Source organism: Pinus tabuliformis, chromosome 7 (assembly GCF_031772625.1).
Source record: "Pinus tabuliformis cultivar Carrire ecotype Pingquan chromosome 7, CPIR1, whole genome shotgun sequence".
In the NCBI taxonomy this organism is placed as follows: Eukaryota; Viridiplantae; Streptophyta; class Pinopsida; order Pinales; family Pinaceae; genus Pinus; species Pinus tabuliformis.
In genome coordinates this window covers 1,658,663,492-1,658,689,332 of record NC_142293.1, presented here as the reverse complement: position 1 = coordinate 1,658,689,332, position 25,841 = coordinate 1,658,663,492, and positions in this window count along the sequence as shown.

The window sequence follows — 25,841 nt, the reverse complement described above, 5'->3', positions numbered from 1 at the left end:
GGCAGACGCTGGGGTTGCAGAGCAGTTTTGTGTTGAAGAGTTGCCAAAAGGATTTTCCGGGGTTTCAGCCGGGAGATTTCGCTCAAACTGTGAGGTATAGCTTCTAAGGAAATTATCTATTGGGTAGGCCAGTTTCGACACCCAGATTGTACTCTGATATTTCTTAATAAGAAAACCCTCAGATAGTTGCACCGGGTTTCCCGCATTGGGTTTTTCTAGGGACATTGGTCCAAAAATAACGCTGTCATGTGGTGTGTTTGTTCTCGTTTGTTTTAGTTTCTGATCTGTAATATGTTAAGCATGCACTGATGTTTACTTTCAGTATTTACTTTGTAAATAACTTGTTAAAGAAAAAATAACAAGTAGGTAGGAATAAATCAGAAAATTTCCATGAAGGGTTTCTAACTAAGTAAACTTAGAAACTTCAACATGGTGTCAAAGGGAGGTTGCAAATCATAGGAGGACTAAAAAATATCAACCGAGTGGAGCAACAGCAGTAGAAAATAGTTGTCTCGAGGTGACATAAGTTGTTTCTAGCAGCGGAGAAGCCAAGGAAGTGTGATGCAGAGCTAACTAGAGCCATGCAGAAGAAGCCTAGAACTATGCAGAGCCTCAGAGAGGCCAGCGTTGCTGACGCAGAGGGCCAGAGGGCTGATGCAGGGCATCCTAGGGCTAACACAGAACCATTTGGAGTGACGCAGATCCAGGGTGAGGCAGAGAGGGGCTACCGCAGTTCACAGAGAGGTAGTTGCTGGGGTCTAGAAGGCTGCGGGAATATTGTAGAGTGGATCTGGCGAGGTACTGTAGTTAGAACAATAACTAAAAGAGAAGGGCTAGAGGAGTTGTTACCGAGGGTTTCTAGCCGAGGAACTCGGATCATCAGTGCAGCTTGTTGGTGTCAGTCTTTGCAGCCTTCCTCCAGTGATCAGATATGCTCTTACAAAGTGATTTTAAGGTGTCAAGGTCAAATTTTGTCATTTCAGTGAGTCTTCAAGAAAAATTTGGTCACTAGGTATTAGGTCTAGGGTTTGCTTTTACTCCTTCCAAAGTTGTCCAAATGTCGGTCCGTGTCACCATTCAGCTGAGTGTACCATCATTCAGAGGTTTTCATTATCATGTCAAGTTCCACTGGGTCATTTTACACCTTGTTCATGCTTCAGTTGTGCCTGGGTAAGGTCCATTTCCCTCTCCTAGGGTTTTGGAGGTAATTTCTCTTGGATGGTCAAATCATCGGCAAAACTTGTATCCTGATGTTCATACACCTTCCCCTATCCTTAATGTATCTTATTAAACACTTCCCATCACTAAAATCCCCCAAATTCCTCATTTTCACACAAACCCTAGTTCCTTGCTACAAACCCTATTTTCTAGGCTAGGCCTGTGTTTTGCCCTTTTGGACCCCTTCCCCTCACTCAATTTGAAATATTACACTTTCCCCTACTTCCTAACATCCCTCCCTACTTCCCAAAATTTCCTCAAGAATTTAGAAGCTCCCTATCCCCTTCATTCCGCTTCATTTCGACAAATCCCCTGTTCCACACATCGGGGTAGGTTTCACTCAAATGATATTTCTGACAAATAAAAGATGAATATTTGAAAAATGAGAGATTTTTTTGTCCACAACAGGCCAAGGAAGAAAAACCTCCTTCACTTTTTACACAGGTGTCATGGTTTTAGAGAAACGTCAAAAATACTATTGCCTCAGGAGAACTGAATGCACCTCTGAAGTGACCTTGGAAAGATCAAGTTTTCTCCTATCTTGGTTGGCCAAATGACTTTCCTGATTAGAAAAATGATAACTAGACAAAAATATATTTCCAATGAGCTATCATGAGCTCATTTTGGAGTTGATGAAGGCGTTCAAAAGTTGACTGCAACACCACTCTACCTTTGGGTAGCCTCATTTGGCACATTTTGACCAGTCTTGGGAGATTTGATTTTTGATAAGGTAAATGAACTCTAAATTGCAAAATTCTAGCTGGTTTCGAAAGTAGACTCAAAGACCTTTCCAACGAGCTATCCTGTGCCCAATTTGGACACTAGGAATGCCTCCAAAAGTCTTCTAGAAAAAGCACGACGCACTGGGAAGGAGGCGCGGTCCACTGGAAGCGCGCAGCACACTGGGAGTTTTTGCCCAGTGTTATTCTGAATGGGAACGACACACTCGGAGAGCACGGCGCACTGGGATCTTGGTGCGGCACATACAGTACGAAGCCCGAAATTGTTTCAAACGTCTCCAAATTTCTCATTCCTTGTGTGAATTTGCCAGGTAGGCCCTTCTTCTTGATGTCGCATCAAATTTTGTGCTATGTGGTGGTGGTTTATGGGTGATAGAGGTTGCAACAAAAACTCTCAAACCCTACCTCTAAAGGTCATCAAGAAAATTTCTATTAGGGTTGCAAATCCATTGTTTTTGTACCAAGGTTCCCCCTCCATTCCATTTTTACCTTCCTTCCATTATTCCCTTCTCCCTTATTCTATTTCTTCCTAATTTAATTCTTCCCCATCTCCAGAAATTCACTAAATCCCTATCCCCAATTCCCTTCCATACATTTCCAAATGTAAAAACCCCAAACCCTACCCTATACAAAATTCTGAAACCCTCCTAAAAAGAATTGTCCCAATAGTCCCTAAACCCCTACTAATTCCCCTCTTCCTAACAGTCCCTTGTTGCATTTGTCCCTTTGGTGGCAGAATTCAATCACACTACAAAAGAGCAGTTCAACACAGTTCTTTCACCGGCATCTATTTCTCCAAGGCAGTGGTGCAACAATAGTTATGTCATCCGGTCATTCATCCGATTATGAAGTGGAAACCCAAAGTGACTCACCCTTGGAAGGACATGCACCCATGAGGCTTCATAGAGGTGGCAGACATATCATTACTTGTCTCGGAACTTGGTGTACAAAGTGAGAATTGGGAGTTTGAAAGCAAAGGTAAAGAGAGCATCAAGGAGGCAAAAAGTGGATGAAGAACTCTAGATATTGGCTGAGGCATCCTTGGCCCACCATTGCCCTTGATGAAGAACCTTCAGTCCAAATTTCAAGAAATTTGGAGCAATTTTTGACATTTTGGAATTTTTGCACTAAAAAACAGGGTTTTTCTTCTTGTGCGCCGCACCACGTGGCGTGCGCTTATGATTGGAAGATCCAAATGCAAAAAAAAAATTATTTTTCAATTTTTCATGAAAAATCATGACTCTTGGTGCATGGCCAAGAAGTTTGGGTAAGTTTTGAGTCATCAGGAGGTCAAAAACACCCTAAAAATGACCTCTCTGCCCCTATTTTGACACACAGGAAGCAGTCTTGGGAGATTGAGGTTTTGGAGAGGAAAATGGGTACCAAATTCAGAAATTCCACTTGGGTTAGAAAGCACATAGGCAGGGCTTTCCAAAAAGCACACTTGGGCTCAATTTGGACTTCTGGAAGTGCCTCAAAATCAGCTCCAAAGTGGCATGATGCATAAAGATTTTGGCGCGGCGCATAGAGAATTTTGGCTTGTTTTTCACTGTTCAGCTCAGCAATTCACCCAGTTTTGACCAGTTTTGCTTCTTGAAGTTATTCTTGAATTTTCATGATGTAATTTGATAACCATGATGTAATATTGGCACATTTTTACTTGTTCTAGAAGATTCATTCAAAAAAAGGTTAAATGTGAGTGAATGAATCAGTTTCCTAGCATATAGGGGTAAGTTGTTTGACTACCTAGTTTTCAGTTCCTTGTTTAGAATTGGTTCAAAAAACTCCTAGAATGATGAGCTCGACCCCTAGAGGCATGGGAAGGAGTTAGGCTTGCCTATATCATGTAATTTCTCAGTCATTTTCATGGTTGGACACTAGGGATTGTTTTGGCATATCATTGTACATTCTATCTCTGCATTTTTGGCTCAAGAAAGACCAGGGTTTTGCAGCACTGTTTGGGATCCATGTGGCTTTATGTTCTGATGGTGTTTCTTCTCTAAGTAATTGTAAGTTCATTGGTGTTATGTGTATCATTTTCCTGTCTCTTCTTCTGAATTTGAACAAATGAGTGATTAAGGTAGAATCCATTAACTACTATGCTCCGCCTTTGAATTTGTTTAAATTTCCATGTTTTCAACTATTTAAGGAGAATTCTTGAGTCTTTCTTACTCTCCTTAGCTCCTCACTAGTCTGATTTATCCATTTCACTCAATTTAAAGCATTAAAATGTTTGCATTCCTTGCCCCAATCAGAACTCTGCAAAAACTGTGCCTCATCCCCAAGCCTAATTTGCCTTTCCCTGTTTCCAACACAAAACCCTCAAAAACTCAAATCAAATCCTTTGCACTTAATACCTAGCCTAAAATCAGTTGCTAAATTAGTCATCTCAAGCCCTATCACTTGTCTTTTGCCGAGATCGACCTGGAGAGAGCCCTCTCCTGTCCTCGTAGGGCTAGATACGAGGCTGAGCGTGGTTTGATGTGGACCTAGAACCTTGTCTTTTCAGCCTGAGACAAATCTAGGCTCTAACATAGTGGTGACTGTACTGGGAAAGAAAGTTTATTTTCATTGTTTGGCTTTGTAGACTACAGACGGAGCCTGAAGTCAGCCAGGTAGCCTTCGAAACGCTTTTGGTTTGCATTAGCGCAAGTAAATAAAATCTGCTTCAGTCAATCTCCGGTCTAGTTTATAAACTGAACATCTGATCTAAACGATCACCGCAGTACATGTATCAAGTTCAGATCTGATTGTTGATGGTGGACAATGATCAGACATCAGAAGGCTGAAATCATTCACCTAGCGACTCTAAATTAGTTTTGAGATCAGATCCAAAGACCCCACTGGATGATGATCTTAACCAGCAGAAACATGAAAGGACAATATGGACAGATCAGGTATTCAAGTTGGAGTTTCATCCAAGACATTTTTTTCTTTGTTCTAAATTATTTCTTCTCTTTTCCCGAGAATGTTAACAAGGCTTTGTAAAGTATACTATGCTTGAGAAAAGATCCCAGGCCTGCATTTGATCCCTTCCCTTTGAAGATTGTAAATACCAAAGATTTGCATGCCTTTGAGCTTGATCAAGACCCTTCTTCTAAATCTTGTGATGACCATCTTCATATTAATCAGCCCCAAGAGACCAAGACTAATTCTATACCCTCTGTACATGCCCCTATACCTTGTAAAATTCCAGATCTGTACAAACCCCTTGTTTTACCTTCTATTCTTCATGATTTCCCCAAAAACTATGATCTATACTTGCTGAGGTTTGATGGTGAAAGTAAGAATCTCAACACTGAGCAACATGTGCAGAATTTTGAGTCTTTTCTTGACCTTTTTGAAGTTGATGAAGAGGATGTTAGTATTAGGCTTTTTTCTCTTTCTTTGCAAGCTAAAGTGAAGAGTTGGTTCAAAACCCTGCCTGATGCGAGCATCTCAGCTTTCCAGTAGTTCGTCAAAGTTTTTCTCGACAGGTGGATGATCAGACATAACCTTTTCCTTATTATAGAAGAGTATAACCAGTTGAAAAGAATGCCAGGGGAGACAATACAACAATTTTCAGCCAGATTTAATCAAGTTTATTATTCAATGCTGGTTGATATAAGACCTCCTCCTAGATCTTCTCTCTTGCACTATCCAGGTGCCTTTGATCTGGAAACGAAGTTTCAGCTGAGAGAAAGGAATGTCGCAACACTTGAAGAGATGCAGAACAGTGCAATAAATGTAGAGGCTCACTTGCTGATCCGAAGGGCAAGGTTGAAGGAAGAAGAGATGAAAAACATAGATCCAGAGGAAACGACATCTCTAGAGGTAAAGCTTGACATTTTGACAAGTGCAGTGGAAGAGATGATGCAAAAGATCACCGCAAGGAATGATTATGATGTTCAAGTCCATCGCTCGATGATTGAAGAAGAACAAGTTGTTGATCCAAAACATCTTCTTTCTTATCCCAATTGTTATAGATCTCATAATGATTGTTTTGTAGATCATCTTGGAGAAGAGAGATCTATTGATATGACATGTATGCTTGATGATGTGTTTTGTACTGATGATTTGCCTCAGTTTGATCAGTATAATGATGATTATGTTCTCCAAACAAAAGCTAATCTTGCAGACAAATCAGTAGCTAGTTTGTGGGAGGAGGAAGTTCACTTACAGCAGCTCGAATAAAATGTTCAGCTGATGCATATCAGCTATGACAGTGACGAGGAAAGTGCTGAAAATTTTGAAGTAAGTGAAGGATCTTTTCCTTTTTGTTTTTCTTCATTTCAGTTCATCAAAGACAACATTCATTCACTCAGAAATCAATTGTCGACAAGTCTTGATCTGGACCACCTTGAGAGCAATGAAAACCTTGTTCAAGGCTTCTCATATTCAGATATCCAGCCCCCAAATGCCATTGATTTTCAAGTTGCACATGAAGACCTGGAAGCTAGAACATATGCTCAGATGATGCAAGATGATTCCATACCATTTTGTTTTGAATCATTTCAGTTTTTGAAGGGTAAATTGCATAGTAAATCTTCAAATGAGCAGCCTGTAGGAAATCAACAATCTCTAGGTTTTAATGTTGAGGATGAAGGTCAGATTATAGATGAAGGTGTGGCAGCCGAAATACATGATTTAATGATGCAAGAGGATTCTGTACCCTTTTGTTTCGAATCATTTCAGTTTATAAGGCAGAATCTTCATAATATCTCTAAAGGAAAAGATGAACAGCCAGTAGGATGTCATATAGTTTTAATGGATACATCGCAACAGTCTTCTCAAATTTTTGATGATCCTATTGCTGATGTGTTGGATGATGTCTGCAGTCAAAGTCCTTCTCCATTAAATACATGTGAACTTGAAATGTGTGCTGATATAAACTTGACCTGGCAGCTAGTTTCTTTGTCATTTTTAGCAGGCGTCTCATCACAAAGCTCAGATCAAAGTTTGCATTCATGTTATGAAGAGAAGAAAAGTAATCCATTGGATGAGCTAAGTTCCAGTGTCCATGAATTTCAAGATTCTTATGCAGTGTTTTTGGAGGCAGATAGAGGATCCATAGCATTCAACGGATCTGTTTCCAAGTTGTCATGGGAGTTGCCTTTCAGTAGTTCTCTCTTGTTGTTCATAAGCGAGCACTTGTGGAGAATTCAAACAACAGTCGGAATACTTACTTGGTTGAATTAGTTGTTTCATTTCACTTGATCAGGTGATGAATGAAACTGTTAGAGTAGGTTTTGATGAATAAGCTCTACTTTGAGCATCATTTCCAGTTTGTCGGTTGTGTTTAAGTATCGAGTCAGTTTTTAGTTGAGTCATGAGTCATTTGTGAGTTAGTTTTCGGTATTGTTGTTAAGTTAGTTAGTGTCGATTTTCAGTCATGCATGTCAGCTTGAGTTTTGACTCCATTGCCCAATGGATGAAGGCAGTGGTCTGCTCTCCCAAAGATCTGCCATTCTTGGAATCTCCAAGGAGCTACCATCCCCATTGGAGCCAATGTTAGTGTCAGTCTTTGCAACCTTCCTCCAGTGATCAAATATGCTCTTACAAAGTGATTTTAAGGTGTCAAGATCAAATTTTGTCATTTCAGTGAGTCTTCAAGCAAAATTTGGTCACTAGGTATTAGGTCTAGGGTTTGCTTTTACTCCTTCCAAAGTTGTCCAAATGTCGGTCCGTGTCACCATTTAGCTGAGTGTACCATCATTCAGAGGTTTTTGTTATCATTTCAAGTACCACTGGGTCATTTTACACCTTGTTCATGCTTCAGTTGTGCCTGGGTAAGGTCCATTTCCCTCTCCTAGGGTTTTGTAGGTAATTTCTCTTGGATGGTCAAATCATCAGCAAAAATTGTATCCTGATGTTCATACACCTTCCCATACCCTTAATGTATCTTATTAAACACTTCCCATCACTAAAATCCCCCAAATTCCTCATTTTCACACAAACCCTAGTTCCTTGCTACAAACCCTATTTTCTAGGCTAGGTCGGTGTTTCGCCCTTTTGGACCCATTCCCCTCACTAAATTTCAGATATTACACTTTCCCCTACTTCCTAACATCCCTCCCTACTTCCCAAAATTTCCTCAAGAATTTAGAAGCTCCCTATCCCCTTCATTCCGCTTCATTTCGACAAATCCCCTATTCTACACATCGGGGTAGGTTTCACTCAAATGATGTTTCTGAGAAATGAAAGATGAATTTCTAGAAAATGAGAGAGGTTTATGTCCGGAACAGGCCAATAAAGAAAAACATACTTCTCTTTTTACATAGGTGTCATGGTTTTATATAAACGTCAAAAATACTATTGCCTCAGGAGAATTGAATGCACCTCTGAAGTGACCTTGGGAAAATCAAGTTTTCTCCTAGATTGGTTGGCTAAATGACTTGATTGATGAGTAAAATGATAACTCGACACAAAGATATTTCCAATGAGCTATCATGAGCTCAATTTTGAGTTGATAAAGGCATTCAAAAGTTGACTTCAACAGCACTCTACCTTTGGGCAGCCTCATTTGGCACATTTTGACAAGTCTTGGGAGATTTGATTTTTGACAAGGCAAATGAACTCCAAATTGCAAAATTCTAGCTGGGTTGGAACGTAGACTCAAATGACTTTCCAATGAGCTATCTCGAGCCCAATTTGAACACCAGGAAGGCCTCCAAAAGTCTTCCGGAAAAAGCATGATGCACTGGGCAGGAGGCGCGGCGCACTGGGAGCGTGCGGCGCACTGGGATCTTGGAATAGCGCATACAGTCCAAAGCCTGAAATTGTTTCCAACTTCTCCAAATTGCTCATTCCTTATGTGAATTTTCCAGGTAGGCCCTTCTTCCTGATGTTGCATCAAATTTTGTGCTAAGTGGTGGTGGTTTATGGGTGATAGAGGTTGCAACAAAAACTCTCAAACCCTACCTCTAAAGGTCATCAAGCCAATTGCTGTTAGGGTTGCAAACCCATTGTTTTCGTACCAATTTGCCCCCTCCATTCCATTTTTACCCTCTTTCCATTATTCCCTTCTCCCTTATTCTATTTCTTCCTAATTTAATTCTTCCCCATCTCCAAAAATTCACTAAATCCCTATCCCCAATTCCCTTCCATACATTTACAAATGTAAAACCCCAAACCATACCCTATACAAAATTCCCAAACCCTCCTAAAAAAATTTGTCCCAATAGTCCCTAAACCCCTACTAATTCCCCTCTTCCTAACAGTCCCTTGTTGCATTTGTCCCTTTGGTGGTAGAATTCAATCACACTACAAAAGAGCAGTCCAACACAGTTCTTTCACCAGCATCTATTTCTCCAAGGTAGTGGTGCAACAATAGTTATGTCATTAGGTCATTCATCCGATTATGAAGTGGAAACCCAAAGTGACTCACCCATGGAAGGACATGCACCCATGAGGCTTCATAGAGGTGGCAGACATATCATTACTTGTCTCGGAACTTGGTGTACAAAGCGAGAATCGGGAGTTTGAAAGCAAAGGTAAAGAGAGCATCAAGGAGGCAAAAAGTGGATGAAGGACTCCAGATATTGGCTGAGGCATCCTTGGCCCACCATTTCCCTTGATGAAGAACCTTCAGTCCAAATTTCAAGAAATTTGGAGCAATTTTTGACATTTTGGAATTTTTGCACTAAAAAACAGGGTTTTTCTCCCTGTGCGCTGCGCCACGTGGCACGCGCTTATGATTGGAAGCTCCAAATGCAAAAAAATTTATATTTTTGGATTTTTCATGAAAAATCATGACTGTTGGTGCATGGCCAAGAAGTTTGGCTAAGTTTTGAGTCCTTAGGAGGTCAAAAACACCCTAAAAATGACCTCTCTGCCCCTACACACAGGAAGCATTCTTGGGAGATTAAGGTTTTGGAGGGGAAAATGGGCACCAAATTGATAAATTCCACTTGGGTTAGAAAGTAGACAGGTTGGGCTTTCCAACAAGTACACTTGGGCTCAATTTGGACTTCTAGAAGTGCCTCAAATTAAGCTCCAAAGTGGCGCAATGCATACAGATTTTGGCGCAGCACATAGAGAATTTTGGCTTGTTTTTCACTGTTCAGCTCAGCAATTCGCCCAGTTTTGACCAATTTTGCTTCTTGAAGTTATTCTTGACTTTTCATGATGTAATTTGACAACCATGATGTAATATTGGCACATTTTTACTTGTTCTAGAAGATTCATTCACCAAAAGGTGAAATGTGAGTGAATGAATCAATTTCCTAGCATATAGGGGTAAGTTGTTTGACTACCTAGTTTTCAGTTCCTTGTTTAGAATTGGTTCAAAAAACTCCTAGAATGATGAGCTCAACCCCTAGAGGCATCAGAAGGAGTTAGGCTTGCCTATATCATGTAATTTCTCAGTCATTTTCATGGTTAGACACTAGGGATTGTTTTTGCATATCATTGTACATTCTATCTCTGCATTTTTGGCTCAGGAAAGACCAGGGTTTTGCAGCACTGTTTGGGATCCATGTGGCTTTATGTTTTGATGGTGTTTCTTCTATAAGTAATTGTAAGTTCATTGGTGTTATGTGTATCATTTTCCTATCTCTTCTTCTGAATTTGAACAAATGAGTGATTAAGGTAGAATCCATTCACTACTATGCTCTGCCTTTGAATTTGTTTAAATTTCCATGTTTTCAACTGTTTAAGGAGAATTCTTGAGTCTTTCTTGCTCTCCTTAGCTCCTCACCAGTCTGATTTATCCATTTCACTCAATTTAAAGCACCAAAACGTTTTCCTTCCTTGCCCCAATCAGAACTCTGCAGAAACTGTGCCTCATCCCCGAGCCTAATTTGCCTTTCCCTGTTTCCAACACAAAACCCTCAAAAACTCAAATCAAATCCTTTACACTTAATACCTAGCCTAAAATCAGTTGCTAAATTAGTCATCTTGAGCCCTATCGCTTGTCTTTTACTGAGATCGACCTAGAGAGATCCCTCTCCTGTCCTCGTAGGGCTAGCTACGAGGCTGAGCGTGGTTTGATGTGGACCTAGAACCTTGTCTTTTCAGCCTTAGACAAATCTAGGCTCTAACACAGTTACACAAGATGATCAAAGTAGGGGGCATCTCGACAAGCGACAGAAGGATTTCCGGGAGGGGAATCAGGACTCAGAGGGAGTCCAGAAGAGAACTTCCAGACAGGAATTAGAGACTCAGAGGAGTCGAACAGAGAACTTCCAGGAGGGAAGTAGAGGAGCATCATGACACTACATGAGGTAAGAGACTGGGACAGACTTGATGGAGCATCAAAATTCACAGTTTGGAAGGTTAGAATGTTATCAGTGCTCGACAGAAATCATGTCAAGAACTTCGCCTTAAAGGTAATAGCTATCCCAGTTGACCCTAATGATAATGACAGGTACGAAGAGGCGATGGCGAGGGCCAAGTGCATTATCCTTGACGGGGTCAAGGATCATGTGGTAGCACATATAGATGAGAAGGAAATGACAGTTGAGATGTGGGAGGCTCTCAAGAACCTGTACTAGCATACTTCTATGCAGAGAAAAATGTTGAGTGAGAACCAGATGAGGTCATATAAGATGAAGAAGGGTCAATCGATTGGCACCTTCCTCGAAGAACTAAATGAGATTCGAGATTAGTTGACTACTATAGGAGCGACACTGAATCAGGAGCTTATGGTGAGGACAGCCCTAAATGTTGTCTCAGAAGATTGGAAAGTGTTTGTCCAGAGTATCCTGGGTAGAGGGACTCTCCCACCTTGGGACAGATTGTGGGTAGCTCTTCACCAGGAAGAGATGATATGGCAGTCAAAGACAGGTAGCAGCAACAAGGGGATCAAGGTCAAGGAGGAGGAGGAGGATGTGGCCCTAGTATCTAAGGGAAAGTAGGAGAATCAAAAGAAGAAAGATATCTCCAAGATAAGGTGCTTCCACTATGGGGAGATGAGTCATTATGCGACCTAGTGCCCAAGGAAGAAGAATAAGGGAGAGTCTTCCGAGACTAAGGTAGCACCAACACAGGCAGAGAAGGAAGTTTTGACAGACGATGATTATGCCATGAGTGCACATGCAACACTTGAGCAGAAGTGGGGAGACATCGAGCTTCATTCAGATGGACTACAAGCAATGAGGGGTAGGATCCTTGAGGTACCTAGGCTCTTGGATTGGACCTTGTTATGGGAGCCTCGACGACGAGTTGCAGGACTAGCTGAGTGGGTAGATATGGATGCAGATGGAGAGACAGAGAGAGCTACAGTGTAGGAGTCCCGAGACAGCACAGAGCTAGCAGGTGCAGCAGTGCGAGAGGCATAGGAGTGTTGCACCAGTGTAGGAAGGCATAGAGAGGTGTGCAACAATGCGAGATGTAGGGAGTTGTTGCAGCAGCGCAGAGGTCAGAGAGAGGGAGCACCTGTCAGCAATAGAGGGAGCTTCAGCATCAGTGGGTGCTTCTAGCCCAACAGGGAGGTCTGTTAGGAGATCACTTACTTACTTCTCAATAACTGAGTTGCAGTAGAATAGTGGGAAACACGATGCAACATGATGAGAGGAGGTGCACTGTAGATGCAGTGCTGGGAGAAAGGATTAGCAACAACACGGATGCAGAGGGAGCTGTTGTATAGATGTACCAGTGGCAGTGGTAGAACCATGGGCAGCAGTATAGGAGGTAGTAGTGCAGAGGATGTTGGGCAGGAATACCTAGCATCAACACAGGTACCAATGCCGGATGATCAGAGTAATACTCAGTGAGGAGTATTGCTAGAGCACAGTCCTCGCTAAGAGGGAGTGTTGATTTGGGGTAGCATCGAATGTGCTCTAGCCACGAAATTTGGTGGAGAGGTTGGGGAAAATGAGATCTCCAATACCCAGAAAGGGCTTGGGCAGATTCTAAATAGATCACGAGATATTAAAATAATTAATATTTTTAATACAATAAAATGTTAATGTGTATTAATATGAATCTGTGTTAGAGTGCTCCAAAAGACATGGATCAAGCCAGATCTAATCTGATTCGTTGATTAGGGACTTAATCTCAGCTGTTGAGATGTCAACAGGAAAATTATAAGAGGAGGCTTGAGGTTCACTTGGAGAATACACCAGGGTGATTAGTCATTCTATTCTCTAGAGCAGGGTTTGCTAAGAGAGATAAAATCAGTGATTGGGAGAGCAGTTGAGGGGCATTGAGTACAGAGAAATAGAGTAGGCAGAGAGTGTGCTAGGAGAGTAGCGCAGCAGCCAAGGAGAGTGATGCAGAGCCAGCAAGGGCTCACTCAGGGCCACGCAGAGGCAACCACGTGCTGCGTAGAGCACCAGATAGGCCAGCGTATCTGACGCAGAGGCTCAGAAAGTTGATGCAGGGCCTTCTAGGGCTGATGCATGCCAAGAAATAATGACACAGGGCCAACCTGAGAGAGAGAGGGGCTAATGTAGTCTAGATTGGGCAGATGTTGGGGTTGCACAATAGTTTTGTGCTGAAGAGCTGCTGGAAGGATTTTCCGGGGTTTCAGCCAGGAGATTTCTCTCAAACTGTGAGGTATAGCTTCTAAGGAAATTATCTATTGGGTAGGCCAGTTTTGACACCCAAATTGTATTATGATATTTCTTATTATGAAAACCCTCAAATAGCTGCATTAGTTTTCCCGCATTGGGTTTTTTGGGGACATTGGTCCAAAAATAATGGTGTCATGTGGTGTTTTTGTTCTTGTTTCTTTTAGCTGTTGATCTGTAATATGTTGAACATGCACTAGTGTTTATGTTGGGTCCCTATAATACTAGTGATTACCCCATTACTATTGTAGTTATACCCCTTATTTATATTGTTGTGCCCCTATTACCCCCATATTGTTATTTTTGTGGCTTTATATTATTATTGTTAGGTCAGCTGGATTATATTGTGACTCCTTAGACTCCTATATAGAGAAAGGAGGTTTTGTCATTTGAATCATCAAAGAATTGTTCATTTATGTAATGTAAAGGAGGTTTCCCTCTCGAAGAGGCTGAATTCTAAGGCGTTGATCTATCTTTTCTATCTTTTCTTGAGCTGGTTTCTTAACATTTGGTATCAGAGCTTTGGATTCTAGGGTTTCGCTGCTCCAAACAGGTCATCGTGGCATTTTCGCTATAACTTTTTTTCTATGACATTTCAGAAGCTGCAAAAAAAAACCCATTTGAGAAGAAATCGCGTTGAACTGTGGGTCTGAATTTCAGAGCTTTTCGCGTGATATTTTCGGAGATATCATCTGACGAAGTTGGTCTTTTTGCAGACTCCTGAATTACATTCAAAACAAGTGACCTGGGGAACATCGTCATAACTTTCTCTCTGAGGATTAGATTGAAATTTTGTAAGAAGGTACAAAAAGAGTACGGACTGTAGTTTCTTGTATGCATTTTTTAGATCCATAGGTTGAAACAATGACTCGTGGCACGTCATACAAATTTGCTCTACTAAATTACTCTATAAGCAAGTCATTGTGGGACATTTCGCATAACTCTTCCTTGGAGAAACCAATTTGGGTCAGACTTGTGGCATTGGAAAGAGGACTCAAAAGGCTACTACAGGTCAAAATTTCAGAACTGAATGATCCGAAATTACAGAGATACATCAGATTCCATATCAGGCTTCTACAAAGTGAAAAAGGTGTGTAGTTTTTTTTTTAATTTTTGCATAAGCTTGGTTTGAAGGAATTCAAAGGGCATAGTAAAGCATTATTATCGGTAACTAATGCCCCGAGGAAAGAAAATGCAAACACCTAGTAAGGAACCTGAAAGCTCTAGCATGACTCATGAAGAAGAGGAAGAAATGCTACATGATATATCAAAATTACAAGAACAAGTGCAACAAATGTCACGCTCACAAAAGCTAACAGAAGCTAAGATAAATTGTGTGGAATCTAAGATAAAGGGCATGGAAGCTAAGATGGATGATTCGAACACAAATTTTAAGAGAGACATGGTAGATTTGAAGACATATTTGAAGACAGACATGGACGAATTGAAGATAAATATGAATGAGTTGCTACAAGAAATGGGCACTAAGGATGAAAGGGTACTAAAGGAAACTCATGATGAGAATAAAAGAAATGTTAATCATGATTCCATAGATGCTAATGTTGGATCGAAGACTCACCATATTCCAAAAATCAATATGAGGAAGTTTGATGGCAAGGATCCTGCCACATGGATATTACAGATGGAGCAATTCTTCGATCTCAATAATGTGCAAAACACACAAAAGGTACGTATGGCAACTGTATATTTGGAACCAAATCAGTTTGTATGGTATCAATGGCTTTTCTCTCGTAAAAAATTTATCACTTGGGCAATTTTTACGGAAGAATTGATAGCACATTATGAGGATACAAAAAGCAACACTTTTTTTAGCCAATTGATAAGTCTCAAACAAAAGGGTTCAGTAATGGAGCACATTGAGGAGTTCCAAAAATTGAACATAAGGGTAAAAGATATTCCAGAGGAGCATAGGATTGATGTGTTCATAGGTTCTTTAAAGGATAATATCCAACATGATGTTCACCTTTGGGAACCTGATTCATTAGAGAAGGCATTCAAGTTAGCAAGAAAAATGGAAAGCAAAATTATGGCAACCAGGAAGCATACCACTCACAACTATAAAGATGGAAGTGTTGTTGCCCCTAGTCTTCCACAACCTATAAGGTTGACACCACAACAATTGGAAGAAAAAAGAGAAAAAGGGCTTTGTTACAGTTGTGATAGCAAATACACTAAAGGTCATAAGTGTGCTGAGAAGAAATTATTCTACATAGATTGTGAAGAGGAAGAAGAAAAGGAGCAAGAAAGGTCAAAAGAAGAGGATATACTCCAGGAACAAAGCCTAGATGAAGAACAATTAAATCCAACCATATCTTGTAATGCATTGGCAGGAATTACCACTCCTCAACCCATAAAGATAGAAGGACAAATCAAGAAGAAAAAGGTAATAGTGTTGATTGATTCAGGAAGCACCCACAATTTTATTCATTGTAGGTAGCAAAAGAATTGAATTGCTTCCTATATCCAGCACCAGAGTGTCAAGTGATGATTGCAAATGGAGGAACAATAAATTGCTCTGGAAGGTGCCATAATATCAAGCTATCCATGGGGGAATATGTATTGACTAGCCCAATGCTTTCCATTCCAATGGGAGGTGCTGATGTTGTACTAGGAGTCCAATGGCTACAATCCTTGGGTACAATAGCTTTTAATTTTCAAGAACTTTTCATCAAATTTTCTACGGAAGGAAAGGAAGTTGAATTAAGGGGTATTGCAGGGAAACCAGGAAAGATAATCAGCTCTAATGGTATGACAAAGCTTCTAAAAAAGGAGCAAAGAGGTGTAATTGCACAATTATGTTCGCTAGATGTTTCCACATCGGAATCATCTATTTCTCCAGATCTCCAAAAAGTCTTGGACAATCATTCCAAGGTATTTGAGACTCCCAAAGGTCTCCCACCTATGCGTGATCATGATCATGCTATTCATCTGATTCCAGGAAGTGTTCCTCCAAACATCAGGCCGTACAGATATCCCTATGTCCAAAAAAGTGAAATTGAACGTATGGTTGCAGAAATGCTAGAGGCTGGTATAATTCAACCGAGTCAAAGTTCTTTCTCTACTCCAGTAGTATTGGTGCACAAGAAGGATGGATCATGGTGCATGTGTCCGGATTATAGGGAGCTCAACAAGCTCACTATTAAAGATAAGTTCCCCATTCCTGTCATTGATGAATTACTGGATGAATTGCATGGATCAATTTACTTCACCAAGTTGGATCTTCGTTCAGGATATCATCAAATCAGAATGAAGATTGAAGACATTCCGAAAACAGCATTTAGAACTCATGAGGGTCATTATGAATTTTTGGTCATGCCTTTTGGCCTTACCAATGCACCTTCAACATTTCAAGGTTTGATGAATTCAATTTTCAAACCATTCCTTAGAAAATTTGTGTTAGTATTTTTGATGATATACTAATCTACAGCAAGTCTTGGAAGGATCATGTTGAACATGTTGACAGGGTGCTACAACTATTGGAGGAGAAACAATTATATGCAAAAAGATCCAAATGTTTCTTTGGAGTCCAGGAGGTGGAATATTTGGGTCATATTGTATCTCATGAAGGAGTTAAGGTAGACCCTAGCAAAATTAAAGCCATTAAGGAATGGAAAATCCCCACATCCATAAAGCATCTGCGAGGATTTCTTGGGTTGACAGGGTATTATCGCAAGTTTGTTAAGAATTATGGGAGAATAGCAGCACCTCTAACAACATTATTGAAGAAAGATGCATTTTCATGGACTCCGAAAGCAACAAAGGCCTTTGAACATCTTAAAGAGGCAATGTGCCAAGCACCGGTCTTAGCTACACCGGACTTCACAAAAACCTTTATTGTGGAATGTGATGCTTCAGGAAATGGAATTGGTGTTGTTCTAATGCAAGATGAAAGACCCATTGCTTTTGAAAGTCGTCCAATCAAGGGAAAGTTTTTAAGAAAAGCTATTTATGAGAAGGAAATGTTGGCAATACTCCATGCACTTAAGAAATGGCGACCCTACCTAATGGGAAGACACTTCAAGGTAAAAACGGATCATGATAGCCTTAAATACTTTTTAGAACAAAGATTATCCTCTGAAGAGCAACAAAAGTGGGTCACAAAGATGTTGGGTTATGACTTTGAAATCATCTACAAAAAAGGGAAGCAAAATGTGGTGGCAGATGCACTCTCAAGAAAGGATGAGGATGTGGAAGCATTGTTGTGCGCCATTTCTATTATCCAACCAGATTGGATAAATGAAGCAAGGGAGGAATGGAAGAATGACGAAGAAGTGTGGGCACTTATTCGAAAGCTACAACAAGATTCCAGTACGTCTGATACATTTAGCTGGCAAAATGATTCGTTATGGTACAAAGATCGCTTATACCTCTGTAAGAATTCCCAGCTAAAACAAAAGATTCTTATGGAATTGCACACTTCTCCCTTAGGAGGGCACTCAAGATTTTTAAAAACTTACCACAGGGTTAAGAAGGAATTTTTTTGGGATGGCCTTAAATCAGATATTCAAAAGTTTGTGGTAGAATGTTTGGTTTGCCAACAAAATAAAGTTGAAACAATTAAGACACCGGGTCTATTACAACCTTTATCCATTCCAAGCCAACATTGGGAGGAGGTTTCAATGGATTTTATCACAGGTTTACCCAAGTCTGAGGGAAAAGTGTCATCATGGTGGTAGTTGACAGACTTACCAAGTATGCACACTTTTGTGCATTATCACATCCATTTAAAGCCAGTACAGTTTCTACTGCATTTATGGAAACAATTCAAAAGCTACATGGAAACCCAAAGATTATTGTAAGTGACAGAGATCCCATTTTCACTGGAAATTTTTGGACATAATTATTTTCTTGTCTTGGTACTCAGTTAGCTCATAGCTCATCTTATCATCCTCAATCTGATGGGAAACTGAGATAGTAAACAAATGTTTGGAAGGATATCTTTGTTGCTTTGTATCTGATAAACAGACACAATGGGTCAAATGGTTGCCTCTGGCTGAATGGTGGTATAACACTTCCTTCCATACAGCAACAAAAATGACCCCATTTATGGCACTTTATGGGTATCAACCACCATCCATCACATCATATTTAAGAGAAAATTCTAAGGTTCAGGCAGTGGAACATCACATCGAACATCAACAACAAGTCCTCCAACTCTTAAAGGATAACCTTGTGTTGGCACAAAATAGAATGAAACAACAGGCAGATCAACATCGCAGTGAAAGAAGTTTTGATGTAGGTGATTGGGTATTCCTACGGCTACAACCATATAAGCAAATGTCCCTAAAGCAAGCTAAGAAGGATAATAAATTATCACCAAAGTATTATGGTCCGTACAAGGTGTTGCAAAAGATTGGTACTATGGCATACAAATTGGAGCTTCCTGCAGCTTCTCGATTGCACCCAGTTTTCCATGTTTCATGTTTAAAGAAGGTTATAGGCGACAAGCTCCCAGTTCAAACAATATTGCCAGAACTTGACGAGGAAGGAAAAATTATATTGGAATCAGAAGCAGTCATAGAAACAAGAACTCGACAGCTACGAAATCGATCAATTTCAGAGTATCTTATCAAGTGGAAGAACTTATCCACTGAAGATTCCACATGGGAGGATGAGAATTTTATGAAGAAGTATCCATAACTACTCAAGCGTTGAGGACAAAACTTTTTTGAAGGAGAGGGGCATGTTGGGTCCCTATAATACTAGTGATTACCCCATTACTATTGTAGTTATACCCCTTATTTATATTGTTGTGCCCCTATTACCCCCATATTGTTATTTCGGTGCCCCATAGAATCCCTCTATTGTTATTTTTGTGGCTTTATATTATTATTGTTAGGTCGGCTGGATTATATTGTGACTCCTTAGACTCCTATATATAGAAAGGAGGTTTTGTCATTTGAATCATCAAAGAATTGTTCATTTATGTAATGTAAAGGAGATTGCCCCCTCGAAGAGGCTGAATTCTAAGGCGTTGATCTATCTTTTCTATCTTTTCTTGGGTTGGTTTCTTAATAGTTTATTTTCAGTATTTACAATGTAAATAACTTGTTAAATAAAAAATAACAAGTAGGTAGGAATAAATCAGAAAAATTGCATGAAGGGTTTCTAACTAAGTAAACTTAGAAACTTTAACAACTTGAGGAAGTCATTAGGAAACTGAAGCATTTCTATGAACAATCAAAGCGTAATAATGAATCTCAGAATAGATGGAAAGGATGGGACAAAGGTAAAGGTAAATGAGAGCCTAAGAGGACAAGGCCTTCACATGCAGATGAGCAAGAGAGTTTGGCACCACAAAAGAGATTTAATGCAGCTAGACGCGGACATGGGTCACATCAGCAAAAAAAGCATAGAGGTGAGGGCACTGGTCGGTTAGAGTGTTGGACATGTGGCAAGGAACACCTTAATAGAGATTGTTCACAGAATTAGGGAAGCAGATGTAAGATATATAGTGCACAGGAGGTGCAGACTATTGGGTATGTTGGTTAGAGTGTTCCACGTATCTATGCAACAATGGACAACATGTACGTAGAATACTAGGAATTTATCATTGATATGGATGGTAACTTTTGTGATTAAGTTATTTATATTTTGATTGAACCTAATTTCAATATTGCTTTTGGTCTTATTATCATTTGCATTAAGTGATGTTTTTCGCCTTCAACCCTTTTCTCACAGGATGCCACTTGTGACACTTGACATGATTATTCATCTCCTCAAAGCAATGCTTGCATCATTGGTCTCAATTTTCCATATCACTTCACATTTTGCATTTGGTTTGCTCGATATCATTTCCTCCACATCACCTCAATTGGCTTCGCCTCTATCATCGCCCTTTGGTCACCTAATTCTTGACAGTGAATAATCTCAATGTTTGATTTGATACATGGAATCTAGGCACATCCCTTTGAAAACTTGATTATTTTTTATGACATCTCGTTGCAAATAATAATTCTTTTTATTTTCATGATAGATTTTAGTATGACTTTCATTTCACATGGCTTTTCATTAAACTTGAAAACATGTAAAAATATTTTATATTAATAATTTCATATACCTATATTAATTGTAACATATTATTATGTATTAGTTGTATTATAATGTATATAATGTAAATATATTGTATTATAAATATTGTAACAATAAAAGTAATATAACTACATGCTAGATATATTGTAAATATTCTACTTTAATGTAAAACATTATTTTTAATATATTAGGAAATTAAATTATTACATATATCCTAACGCATTAAAAAGGTTTACATCAATCAATAAATATATAAATAAATTATTTTTGTAAATATATGTATAGACTTATTGTTATATTAAATCTAATACCCGAATTCACACCTTCAACCAAAGGAATCCTCACGTCGATTTTCGTCTATATAAAACTCATCACTTTTCAATTAGAAGTCATATTTATATCTAAGATAGAAATTATATCGAATTATAATCATAATATACCCTTTAGAATTATGAATTAAATGAATAATTTGATAAATTCTATCATAAAGAATAATTGAATCTGCTTGAATTGAAAATTTAGTCCACAGACAATTTTTATGTCATTAGTTTCAATTTTAAGCATGATTTACATTGGTAAAGCATGAAATTTTATTTTTAGGCATCAATTTTTACATAAGCATGTGATCTTTAATTTTATGCAGTTGTACAATCTCCAAATTTCTCTGATATTCGTTGTGATATCCCTAAACTTAAGGGAGATAACTATAAGGTCTAGAAGGAGAAAATTCTCGTTCATTTGGGGTTGATGGACAAAGACTATGCTAGTATTCTTAGCAACCCCAATCTTCCTAAATCCTTGTGGACTGAAGCACTTAAGATGGCAGTGTATATATTAAATCGAGTTCCAACCAAGGCTGTTCCTAAAATTCCATTTGAATTATGGAAAGGTTGGAAACCGAGTTTGCGACATATGAGCGTTTGGGGATGCCCTTCTAAAGTGAGAATATATAATCCACAAGAGAAGAAGTTGGACCCAAGTACCACTAGTGGGTATTTCATTGGATATGCTGAAAGGTCTAATTGTTACAGAGTTTAAAGTCCATCTCACAGCACTAGGATTATGAAATAAAGAAATGCAAAGTTTCTTGAAAATGGCTTGATCAGTGGGAGCGATCAAACCATGAACATAGTTTCTGAGAAAGATCATTCAGAATCTCAACTTTCCACCACAAGTGATAGATTAGTTATTGTTCACAGTGCCCCTCAAGTACAAACTAGTATTGAACAACCAATCGTTGAAGTTCCACAAGTTGCTGATGACACTCCAGTAGATCAAGTAGTTCAAGAGTTGCCAAGAACTTTTGAACAATGAGTTGAACCACATACTTCATAGGAAGATGGTGGTACAACATTAAGAAGATCTATTAGACGAAAGAGATCAACAATTCCTGATGATTATGTTGTGTATCTGCAAGAATCTGACTACAACATTGGGGCCGAAAATGATCCCGAGTCCTTTGCACAAGCCATGAGTTGCAAAGAATCAGAATTATGGTACGATGCCATGAAGGAAGAGATGAATTCTATAAAGAGTGATGAAGTTTGGGATCTTGTTGAGTTTCCTAATGGTGCAAAAGCCATTGGATGTAAATGGGTCTTTAAGAAAAAGAAAGACTCATTGGGCAACATTGAGAGATACAAGGGAAGACTCGTTGCTAACGGATTCACTCAGAAAGAAGGAATCGAGTACACGGAGACTTTCTCTCCTGTATCTAAGAAAGATTACTTGTGCGTTATTATGGAATTAGTAGCCCATCTTGACTTGGAGTTGCAACAAATGGATGGGAAAACGACATTTCTCAATGGAGATCTAGAGGAAGAGGTTTACATGAAACAACCTGAAGGGTTCCCCTCTAGTGATGGTGAGCAATTAGTTGCAAGCTCAAGAAATCATTATACGGTTTAAAAAAAGCATCCTGCCAATGGTATTTGAAATTCCATAATGTAATTTCTTCATTTGGTTTTGTAGAAAACATTATGGATCAATGTATATACCTGAAAGTCAGTGGGAGTAAAATCTGTTTTTTTGTTTTATATGTGGATGACATTTTGCTAGCAACCAATGATAAGGGTTTGCTGCATGAGGTGAAACAATTCCTCTCTAAAAATCTCGATATGAACAATATGGGTGAGGCTTCTTTTGTGATTGGTATTAAGATCCATAGAGACATATTTCGAGGCATCTTGGGTTTGTCTTAGGAAACCTATATTAATAAAATTTTAGAGAGATTTTGGATGAAGGATTGTTGACCAAGTGTAGCTCCCATTGTGAAGGGTGATAGGTCCAATTTGAACCAATGTCCGAAGAACGACTTTGAAAGGGAACAAATGAATAAAATTCCATATGATTCTGCTATCGGAAGCCTAATGTATGCTCAAGTCTGCACAAGACCTAACATTGCACTTGTTGTGGGAATGTTGGGACGATATCAGAGTGATCCAGGTTTAGACCACTAGAGAGCTACAAAGAAAGTAATGAGGTACCTTCAAGGAACCAAAAACTACATGCTTATGTATAGATGGATGGAAAATTTGGAAGTAATTGGCTACTCAGATTTTGACTTTGCTGGATGTGTTGATTCATGCAAATCAACATCAGGATACATTTTTATGATGGCCAGTGGAGCTGTATCATGGAGGAGTGCCAAGCAGACCTTAACTACCACTTCCACTATGGAAGCCGAGTTCATCTCCTATTTTGAGGCTACTTTACATGATGTATGGCTTAAGAGTTTCATTTCTAGACTTAGAATTATGGATTCTATCTCTAAGCCATTGAGAATGTATTGCGACAATTCAACTGTTGTTTTTATCGCTAAAAGCAACAAAAGTGGGAGTCGAAGTAAACACATCGACATTAAGTATTTAGATATAAGGGAACGTGTTAAAGAAAAGGAAGTGGTCATTGAGCATGTCATCACTGAGTTGATGATCGTTGATCCTTTGACTAAGGACATGCCACCATTTAAATTCAAGGATCATGTAATGAATATGGGACTTGGTTCCATTATGTAGTTTCTCATTGTATGGACAATGTTATTTTAATGAAATTCTTAATTATTGTGATGTTTTCCTCATATTTATGTGCACCTTAATTTGATTTGAGAGAATTCATCTGTTTAGGACCAAGAATAAACATAATGTTTATTCACTAAGAAATTGTTGCCACATAAATTATAATAGAAATAAATACATAGTAATACATGGAAGATAATTAGAGGACTTATCACCATGATTCATGTATCTATTACTTAATACAAATTTTCAATAGGTTTTAAGATGAGACATTAAGATTGGAAGTATGGACCAAGTGGGAGAATGTTAGCTCCTTTTACGACTCCCATAATGGCCATCGACAATTTAGAAACTTAGAAACCGACTGTTGTTCAGCCGCCGACGATTTAGAAACTAACTGCAGTGGATTAGTTTCTTGTTGGGAGCTCCTGGAGTGGACCATTACTCCCTCTGCAGTTCTCTACCATGTTCTGTGGAACACTTGACACATAGCCAAGAAAAGCTTGATGGAAGCTTGGCTATAAAGACTTTTGTTTGGTCCCCAAGCTCAGCACTCAATCCCCTTAAGCCTTACACCATCAAATCAGAGTGTGCAAAGCTTGGAAGTGCCAAACAAGATTTTGGAACGATCTGCCTGCCTCTATATAATCCTTTAAGCCCCCGGTCTTCAACATCCCGCTTTACTTCACTTCACTGTTTTACCAAAATTAGTGGTTTTCTACTCGGCTCGGCGCTTGCTGACGAGTAAGCCCTTTTAGCATTTCTCATTTAAGAATTTGAGCCATTCCAAGCTCTTTCTGCGTTAGCTTTTTAAGCTTCAAGTTCTAAAACATTTGCCTTCTTATGCAATTTTTGAGCCTTTGAAGTGCCTGGAGGCCAAGGAATTTAAAGCAGAGCTCTTTATTTAGGAGAGAAGAGAGGCCTACAGTTGCATTGGACATTTAAGTGCAAGTTTCATTTTCCGATCTTGTATATTGAGGGTTTGAAGCTCCGAAAGGCAGTTGTTGGAGTTTTTTCAAAGGCAGTTGATGCTGGAGGTCTGGGCAGTTTTATTTCGGCGCTTCCATTATCCCGTACAGCAGCAATTTGGGGTAACTACTATGAAAGAGAAAGTTATAGGCAATCTTGCTTTTATTTGATATCAAAGTGCTAGTAAGCATCAATGGCCGGAGGTATGATTTCTTGGGCATTAAATTTTTTTGGATTCTTTTAAGTGTTTATTCCGCATTATCGAATCGTTATTATGTTATCATCATCGAGCAATAAAATGAAAGGGCAGTAGATTGCAATGAGAGTTGGAAGATCAAGATCATAGTAAAGACTCCATATCATTCAACCACTTGGAGGGTGAAGATGAAGAACAAAGAAGACCTCTCATGAAGATTAAAGACAAAGAAATAAGAATAACAACTTGGCATTTCCATCTCATCATGAAGTCCATGTCATGATTGTTAAGTTGTGACTTGTGCCAATGTCATCATAATGACATGTGTGTCCATGTGTCTTGCAAAATCATTTGTGGACGTAATGATGTAATTATAAAACAGAAAGGACAAAATGTAACGTATGTAGTTCCAAGAGTCATATGCGGAATATGAAAATTCACATAGTCATATATGGACAAAAGAGTCTTTAGGAAAAGTCCAAAAGTCATATAGAAGTCCAAAGGTCACATTAGAAGTCTAAGAGTCATGAGGGAAGCTCAAGAGACATGGGGATATGAAAGCTCATTCCTTTTGTTATAAATACACCCTCGTAACTCAAAAAAAGGATCTTTTGGAGGCTTAGCCTTTGGAGAGCTAGCCTTGGCTTCGCTAGGTTAGCATAGTAGAGAAGATCATTCTTTGGAGAAGGAAGAAGTGACATAATGTTCCACTATTGGAACTAGTGGTTCACTTTAGTAACTATGTACTTGGATCTTTCGCCAAATAATTAGAAGCTCGATGAGCCAACATATTTTCATGCATGTATCATGAATTTAGTAAGACTATTATTTATATGTTTCTGGTACATGTTTTGTTCATATGTACTAAGGAAATTGAATTATTTCATTGGCCTTTGCACTTATCATGTTGAATGTGTTTTGTATTTTCTTTAATGATCATTGTGTCTATGTGAACTATTTTGCTAGAAAAAAAATGAATGTTTTCATGCTCTTGTGTGTCTCTCTTAGGTTAGTATTATTACTTTCTTCCAAAGACTCACTCCTCTCTCTCCCCTCGTGAAAGTCTCCTTTTTCACACTAAAATTGGTGTTTCATAGTGTCAACTTTCGTGTTGATTCCAAAGGTTATGTGCATACTCTCTTATGTCATTCATTTC